This window comes from Carcharodon carcharias, chromosome 3 (assembly GCF_017639515.1).
Source record: "Carcharodon carcharias isolate sCarCar2 chromosome 3, sCarCar2.pri, whole genome shotgun sequence".
NCBI classification, from domain to species: domain Eukaryota; kingdom Metazoa; phylum Chordata; class Chondrichthyes; order Lamniformes; family Lamnidae; genus Carcharodon; species Carcharodon carcharias.
The window spans coordinates 121,552,641-121,562,106 of NC_054469.1; positions in this window are offsets into that span (position 1 = coordinate 121,552,641).

The following is a 9,466-nucleotide window of genomic DNA, read 5'->3' on the forward strand; positions in this document are numbered from 1 at the left end:
TAAAGTGGTTGGCAGATTGGTTATTAAGAGGTTGTTTATCCTTGCTGTTGAGGTTACATTCCTGGCTAGCTCAGTCAGTAGAGAATGAGACTCTTAATCTCTGGGTCATGGTTTCGAGCCCCATGTTGGGTGCTGTAATGTGGGCTTGGCCTAAATAGTCAAGTGGTTATGGTACTGGGTTTGTAACCCCAAGATCAAGAGTTCAAATCTCACAATGGCAAACTATGAAACAATGTAACTTCATCTGAAATAGATAGAAATGGGTTTGTACTCAAAAGAGTTGCTGTTGAGGTTACAACTAAGGGTCATAGTGTCGGGATAAGGGGCAGGTCATTTAGAGCTGAGATTAGGAAATATTTCTTCTACCCAGAGGATCGTGAATCTTTGAAATTCTCTACCCCAGAGGGCTCAGTCATTGAATATATTCAAGACTGAGATCAATTGATTTTTGGACACGAAGAGAATCAAGGGATATGTGGTAGGGCAGGAAATCAGCCATGATCTTATTGAATAGCAGAGCAGGCTCAAGGGTCCATTTAGTGTCGTACTGCTCCTATTTCTTATGTTCTTATGTCACTGATGTAATACGATCTCTCTTTTTTTCCTTGGGGTTATCATTGACCAGAAACTGAACTAGATCAGCCATATAAATATTGTCGCTACAAGACCAGGTCAGAGGCTGGAAATTCTTTGGCAAGTAACTCATTTCCTGACTCCCCAGAACCTGTCCATCATCTACAAGACATATGTCAGGAGTATGATGGAATACTCGCCACTTGCCTGGATGGGTGCAGCTCCAATAACACTCAAGAAGCTCAACACCATCCAACACAAAGCAGCTTACTTGATTAGCACCCATCCACCACCTTAAGCATTCACTCTCTCCACCACCAATGCACAGTGGCAGCAGTATGTACCACCTACAAGATGCACTGCAGCAATTCACCAAGGCTCCTTCAACAGCCCCTTCCAAATCCATGACCTCTATAGCCTCTATTATCTAGAAGGACAAGGGCAGCAGAAACATGGGAACACCACAACCTGGAAATTTCCCTCCAAGCCACTCGACATCCTGTCTTGGAACCATATCACCGTTCCTTCATTACCACTGGGTCAAAATCCTGGAACTCCCTCCCTAACAGCACTGTGGGTTTACGTACACCACACGGACTGGAGTGATTCAAGAAGGCAGCCCATTACCACCTTCTCAAGGGCAATTAGGAATGGGCAATAAATGCTGATCTTGCCAGCAATACCCAAATTCAGTGAAAGAATACATTTTTAAAAATGAGCTGTGTCATTCTACTAACTCACCCCCTTCAAAGTCCACTTCTCTCTGGAGGGGCGGTAGACCATCACAATGCACAAGACAATTGCAAGAGTGTACTGCAGGCCACCAATGCAGGCCCAGGCATTGGAACTGCATCCTCAGAAGCCCGATGGCCTGCTTGATACAGGTCCTTGTGAGCAGATGGCTACATTAATTGTACTTCTGTGCCTCCATCACAGGATCACACAAAGGGGTGAGTATCCATCTCTTCAAAAGATATCTCTTGTTCCCTATAACCCAGCAGTTTCCAACGGTACTGAATCTCTGACATTTTCACGTAGCTTCTTCGTCATTGGGTATGGGTCTCTTAACTGACCAAGCGTTCACAAACCACTTTGTCTGCTAATTCTGCTCACCCAATGGCAACTGTTTGCCAATGAATGAGTACCCCTTTCAGCCACGTATCCTTTTATGAGCCCATCCGATTGACTGGACCAGCCATAACTGCCTCCCTGCTGTGTTTCCACCTCCTATTTGAACCGTTCCAGATCCAGAATGGATCTCGTGCCTTGAAGACGAGCTGACAACAAGCTTAATTGAGCCTTTTCAAGGCTTAATTGGGCCTTGGTCTAAATTATATGGGTTGCTGGGTCACGCCTTTCTCCTTTCTCAGCATCCAGAAGTTGACACAACGATCAAAATATTTGGAAAATAGTGCTCCTCCTGCCTTTGTTTCTATCTTCATTTGGTCACCAAAATTTTGCCCATTATTTAAAACTATTAATTTAACAATGTGATGTTTCGCAAGACGCTTTTGCATATTAATTCATAGTTTCCCAGTTTAAATCAACCTTAAATTCGTATGTATCTATCGCAGAGGGAGACTTTTAGCAGTTCTTGGCCAGGTTGCCAGCGGAAGCACTTTGCAGTTGCAGAACACTCAGTGTCAGGGGAAGGGAAACAAGCTGGGTGGACCAGCTTTACCAGACAGAAGAGCATGTCTAATCCATCAGTCACAGAACTATGTAAATGTTAGCAGCAGAGCCTCCATGACACAATTAGTCCTGTCTGACCTGCAAAAGGAGTAAGCATGCAAGTAAAATATATTCTGGGGCACACAGATCCAAAGGGAAAATGGGAACATATATATATATATATATATATATATATATTAAATATCTTTAAATGTTGGGTTAATCACAGACAACAGATAATCCACTTTGGCAATCTTACATATGTTGTAAAGTGGTTCCTTGTACCCCGTGGGATATCTGCTATAGCCTTCAGCGCCAGCCGCTAGCACAGCTGGGTAGCCTACTGTTCAGGAGTTGGAGCCAATGCCACTGATTACAGCTGTCGCTACTTCTCTGCACCCTACTGATCTGACTGATCCCTTGGTATCATAAGACCCAGTGTTGTCAGTCAAACCAAATTTGAATTTAAAGGGTACAACAATGAATCACAGTTCAGACAGACATTTCTATAATAGTTCTTATAGTATTTGAGAAAGGCACTTTACAGAATTAAAAGGTATCAATGTATTATACAAAACTGCAGTTTTAATTTTTTTGTCTTGCATTTGTGATTTTCTTTTTATTTTATTATTTTGTCACTTTCAACCCTGATATTATGATCAATTTTGATGAAACGTTAATGCATCTTTTGTTTTTTGGATACCAATGAATGTAATCCTGTGTAAAAGCATGAAAAATGTGATTAGACCTTCAATCTGATAATTTTTACACATAACTCACAAACTTGTATTTTTTGTTCTTACTGTGTATCATTGTGTCTCAATAATTAATGAATGGTGTCCCACAATTAATGCCACACATCACTGAATTAATCTTATCATACAATGTTATAAATTCCATCTACATGAACTCCAAAGATTGAAAATATCAAAATGATCACACAATGCTTAACACAATTGTATTGTCTTCAAAACATTTGGTATGTGCAGCCAATCCTACTGGCACTAGCACTTACAAACAACTTTGTTTTTCTATTCACAGCAAAAACAAAAACAGAATTACCTGGAAAAACTCAGCAGGTCTGGCAGCATCGGCGGAGAAGAAAAGAGTTGACGTTTCGAGTCCTCATGACCCTTCGACAGAACTTGAGTTCGAGTCCAAGAAAGAGTTGAAATATAAGCTGGTTTAAGGTGTGTGTGTGGGGGGCGGAGAGAGAGAGAGAGAGAGGTGGAGTGGGGGTGTGGTTGTAGGGACAAACAAGCAGTGATAGAAGCAGATCATCAAAAGATGTCAACAACAATAGTACAAAAGAACACATAGGTGTTAAAGTTAAAGTTGGTGATATTATCTAAACAAATGTGCTAATTAAGAATGGATGGTAGGACACTCAAGGTATAGCTCTAGTGGGGGTGGGGACAGCATAGAAGATGTAAAAAAAAAATATTTTTTTTTCTAATGGAAATAGGTGGGAAAAGGAAAATCTATATAATTTATTGGAAAAAAAAAGGAAGGGGGAAACAGAAAGGGGGTGGGGATGTGGGAGGGAGGTCATGAGCTAAAGTTGTTGAATTCAATATTCAGTCCGGATGGCTGTAAAATGCCTAGTCGGAAGATGAGGTGTTGTTCCTCCAGTTTGCGTTGGGCTTCACTGGAACAATGCAGCAAGTCAAGGACAGACATGTGGGCAAGAGAGCAGGGTGGAGTGTTAAAATGGCAAGTGACAGGGAGGTTTGGGTCATTCTTGCGGACAGACCGCAGGTGTTCTGCAAAGCAGTCGCCCAGTTTACGTTTGGTCTCTCCAATGTAGAGGAGACCACATTGGGAGCAGCGAATGCTAAGACTAAGTTGGGGGAAATGCAAGTGAAATGCTGCTTCACTTGAAAGGAGTGTTTGGGTCCTTGGACGGTGAGGAGAGAGGAAGTGAAGGGGCAGGTGTTGCATCTTTTGCGTGGGCATGGGGTGGTTTCAGAGGAGGGTGTTGAGGAGTAGGGGGTGATGGAGGAGTGCACCAGGGTGTCCCGGAGGGAGCGATCCCTACGGAATGCCGATAGGGGGGGTGAAGGGAAGATGTGTTTGGTGGTGGCATCATGCTGGAGTTGGCGGAAATGGAGGAGGATGATCCTTTGAATGCGGAGGCTGGTGGGGTGATAAGTGAGGACAAGGGGGACCCTATCATGTTTCTGGGAGGGAGGAGAAGGCGTGAGGGCGGATGCGCGGAAGATGGGCCGGACACGGTTGAGGGCCCTGTCAACGACCGTGGGTGGAAAACCTTGGTTAAGGAAGAAGGAGGACATGTCAGAGGAACTGTTTTTGAAGGTAGCATCATCATCATTCAAAAACAGTTCCTCTGACATGTCCTCCTTCTTCCTTAACCGAGGTTTTCCACCCACGGTCGTTGACAGGGCCCTCAACCGTGTCCGGCCCATCTCCCGCGCATCCGCCCTCACGCCTTCTCCTCCCTCCCAGAAACATGATAGGGTCCCCCTTGTCCTCACTTATCACCCCACCAGCCTCCGCATTCAAAGGATCATCCTCCGCCATTTCCGCCAACTCCAGCATGATGCCACCACCAAACACATCGTCCCTTCACCCCCCCTATCGGCATTCCGTAGGGATCGCTCCCTCCGGGACACCCTGGTGCACTCCTCCATCACCCCCTACTCCTCAACACCCTCCTATGGCACCACCCCATGCCCACGCAAAAGATGCAACACCTGCCCCTTCACTTCCTCTCTCCTCACCGTCCAAGGACCCAAACACTCCTTTCAAGTGAAGCAGCATTTCACTTGCATTTCCCCCAACTTAGTCTACTGCATTCGTTGCTCCCAATGTGGTCTCCTCTACATTGGAGAGACCAAACGTAAACTGGGCAACCGCTTTGCAGAACACCTGCGGTCTGTCCGCAAGAATGACCCAAACCTCCCTGTCGCTTGCCATTTTAACACTCCACCCTGCTCTCTTGCCCACATGTCTGTCCTTGGCTTGCTGCATTGTTCCAGTGAAGACCATCGCAAACTGGAGGAACAACACCTCATCTTCCGACTAGGCACTTTACAGCCATCCGGACTGAATACTGAATTCAACAAATTTAGGTCATGAGCTCCCTCCCCCATCCCCACCCCCTTTCTGTTTCCCCCTTCCTTTTCTTTTTTTTTTCCAATAAATTATATAGATTTTCCTTTTCCCACCTATTTCCATTATATAAAAAAAATTATTTTTTTTACATCTTTTATGCTCTCCCCACCACCACTAGAGCTATACCTTGAGTGTCCTACCATCCATTCTTAATTAGCACATTCGTTTAGATAATATCACCAACTTTAACTTTAACAACTATGTGTTCTTTTGTACTATTGTTGTTGACATCTTTTGATGATCTGCTTCTATCACTGCTTGTTTGTCCCTACAACCACACCCCCACTCCACCTCGCTCTCTCTCTCTCTCCGCCCCCCCACACACACATCTTAAACCAGCTTATATTTCAACTCTTTCTTGGACTCGAACTCAAGTTCTGTCGAAGGGTCATGAGGACTCGAAACGTCAACACTTTTCTTCTCCGCCGATGCTGCCAGACCTGCTGAGTTTTTCCAGGTAATTCTGTTTTTGTTTTTGTTTTGGATTCCCAGCATCCGCAGTTTTTTTGTTTTTATCTCTTTGTTTTTCTATTAGACCCTACAAATCACATTTAGATTTGGAATGAATGTATTCAATAATGTTATGCTGTTAATTCTTGTTCCTGAGTAAGGCTAGCAAATCCTTCTGCATTCCACATCTGAGCTGCAGTAGATGTTTGATTGTAGATTTAAAATAAAAGGACTGAGAGGGAAGACATTTTTGAAGTGCCTCAAGAGCACAATTGGCTCCAGACACCCATCGGCCTGCATTTTTATTCAGCAAGCAACACAAGATAATAGTTAATTTCAGACTCCCACTTATGCTGAATCTGCATTTGATCTGAAAGATTAATTCCACAATCAGATAATTTACTCACCTCACTGTCAGTGCCTGTTGAGAATTATTGGTACTTCCTGATGTATTCTGCGTAGATGTTTGGTGAGGACAGGAGGACCTTTAGTTGTGATGTCCCTGCAGTCAACTAACTTGTTAATATTCAATATGTCAATGACTTCAGGAATGGAGAGCAAAATATTAGAGATCAAAAAGTATTAAAAAATATATAAATTAGGCATTATTGCAATCATTTTTGGACAGGGAACAGAGGTAAAATGTTCCAATATCGCGAGGCTATAATCCATGCCTGAGCGCAGCTAGAAAGATGTCCAACGCCTCAGGCGATACTTAGGCATCCTTGCTGGTCACCTCAAATAGGCAATAGGCCACTTATTGACAGAGGTCTAACACCTGTTTCATGATCCCAAACTAAAATTTTTCAGGGCCGAGACAGAATGCACTGGATATACTTAGACCATTTTTCTCAGTTCTTGTGCAAATGCTGCCTATCAAAAGTTTCTGAAATTTAATTTAGTTTAATGTGGATCCAGGAGGAGCAGGGGTGCACTATTTGGCTCCATTATTGCGGGTCACTGTCAGCCTGTGCTTGACTGCCCCTCCTTCCATTCTCCTCCACCCCACTGGATCTATTTGAGGGTTGCCGTCAATATCACAGCTGGCTCTAACTGATGTGCTCCAAACTGGAAAGCTGCATCAGGATGCCTGATTAGCACACGCAGCTTATTGAAGTTATGGTGATGGTGCCCAAGGTCCAATTTCCAGTGAGCCATGGATCTGCAGCTTTTGGTACACACTTTGGTGCTCAACAAATTAGTGCCTGAAAATGGGCTTGGACACATTTCTCCCCCCATTGTTTCTCAATATATATAATAAAGCTATGAGACTCAATTGTATCATCCAGTTACCTATCAAAATCAAACTAACTACTCATCACATTTATTGACAACATAGTACTACTTCTGATTATATGCTAACTTTGCTCTCTTAATATTTTTTCAAAAAATAAGCCATTGTTATATAATAAACAGAATATTGCACATTGTGTGGAACAGCCTTATTTATTCAGTTCAGCAGATAGATTTGCAACACTTCTGAGGTAGATGGTCCTTCCCCTGGGGAAATTAAGCTCAGATTTATATATTATTGATGACTGGTCTTTTCCTTACACATGTTCATTTAATTGTGTTAGTATAGTCATTAATGTCAAATAATTAAAGGATCAGAGTTTGCGTACATTACAAAAATGCCCAGTCAAATCAAATGAAGCATTCTACAGCCATACAACATATTATGTAGTCTGTGAGAATTGTACATGAAATGTTATCATCCTTTCTGCTTTAATCACATTTTGCATAGTTTTACTCAGAATCACATCCTTTACACAGCCAACATCATTATAGCCTGGCCTGCAGGAATAATGTAATTTATTGACACTCCACTCTTACATCTTTCAGGGAGTAGGTTAGACATACTTACATCTGCATACTATAAAAAGTAACAAGACATATAGGTTGGTGTTTCTTGAGAAATATCTATGGTCATTTCAATTGTACATATGCAAGGTCTGAGACTGGCATTTCTGGCATCATGGTGACAATTTGGAAAATCAGTAAGTGTACACCTATCTCCATGCAAATGAAACAAAGGAAAAGCTACCATGAGTGTAATACATTTCATCACCTTTGAGCATCCCAAAGTGTATTAGGCAAATGGAATACTTTTAAATGCAGTTACTACTCTTATGTAGTCAAACATGGCAGCCAAATGTGTGCTCTATACAGTTCCACAAACAGCACATTAATGAATAACTAGGTGATCTGTTTGTGATGATGTAAGTTGAGAGGAATGTTGGCCAGAATTAAGAGATGGTCATTTTGCTATGGATATTATCTCTGTCGCTGAAACAAAATAATTTTTGTGTTTCATACCTATCCATAAACCCACTGTACAGATGCGTGTGTGGTAAGCAGAGGAATTTAAAAATCGTTCTTGTCTACCAGCTCCGCCAAGCCCCATTCCACATTTCTCCATAGATATCTTCCCTCTTTTTTTCTGTCAATATCTGCACTAAGTTATTACTCACCCTAAATGATTTCAATCTACATTTAAGTTTCTCTTGCCCTCAGTCCTCTGGATTCACAGTCCACATGTCCTTATTAAACCTCTCCCTCCATATGATGTCCTAACTGTATTTATGGCCACTCTTTCCATATTGACATCTCTTGTGGCCTCTCTACTCATGGTCCTGATTATCTACAAGATAGTTTCCAACCATTTCTTTGTATCCCTCACCGTCCACGTATCCATTGCTCCCTTCCAACACCATGCCCTTCTGCATCTGCTCTGGAAAACACTTCCAAAGTTACTTACAACTGCATTTTTAAATGTATAACTACCAAGCATTTGGTCTTTCATTCACTGCAATACTTCTGAAGCCATCTATTTTCTTTCTCACTTCCACTCATCCAGTGAACTCGGTTGTAAACAGCACAGGTTTCAAAGTAGAAACCTTGACCTCTTCCTCTATTTAAAGGCTATCATTGAAAATTTCAGTTCATCCAGAGCTATTTTCCCTTTATATTCCTTTCTGGATGGAATTTCCCCTGCCCACTGGCAGCGAGCATGATAGGTGGCATGCTGGGTTAATATGGCACAATCAGTTTCATGACGGCAGGAAGGCACCATTCTTCCCGCCAACAGTGGGTCTCCTAGCCCACGCAAGTAACACAGAGGCACCAAAGTTCCTCCAGGCCTTAACCCCCACCAGCCCTACCCTACCTACTCCGCCACCTGCGCCCCCACAGAGACTGTGAGTCCGCGGCCACTTAATGGACCGTGGAGCAGTTGGACTGCAAACATTGTACAATCTGCTCAACAACGCTGGCCATGTAGCAGTCACTTCTGGAGGCGCTCACAGCCCCTTGCAATCGTAGCAAACCAGATAGGAGCTGTCTCCCCAGTGTAGCAGGCTGACAGGGCAGCCATGCAGCGCAACCATCGAGCGGCCATCAGAGGGGTGACCAGCACTCTCCAGGAAGCGTTAAGGGGCAGTCATACTGGGTCAGGAAAGGTGCTAAATTCACCCATGCAAACCATGTCTCTCCTTCTCCTTCATGCTGCAGGAGGACCACATCAGGAGCATAGAGCCTGGTGACTTAGTTGTATGCCTGATGGCCTACAGAGAGTGAAGAAGACAGATCAGAGAGCAACTGAGGTGCCTGGCCGCGCAGAGGCAGGAGCAGCAATCTC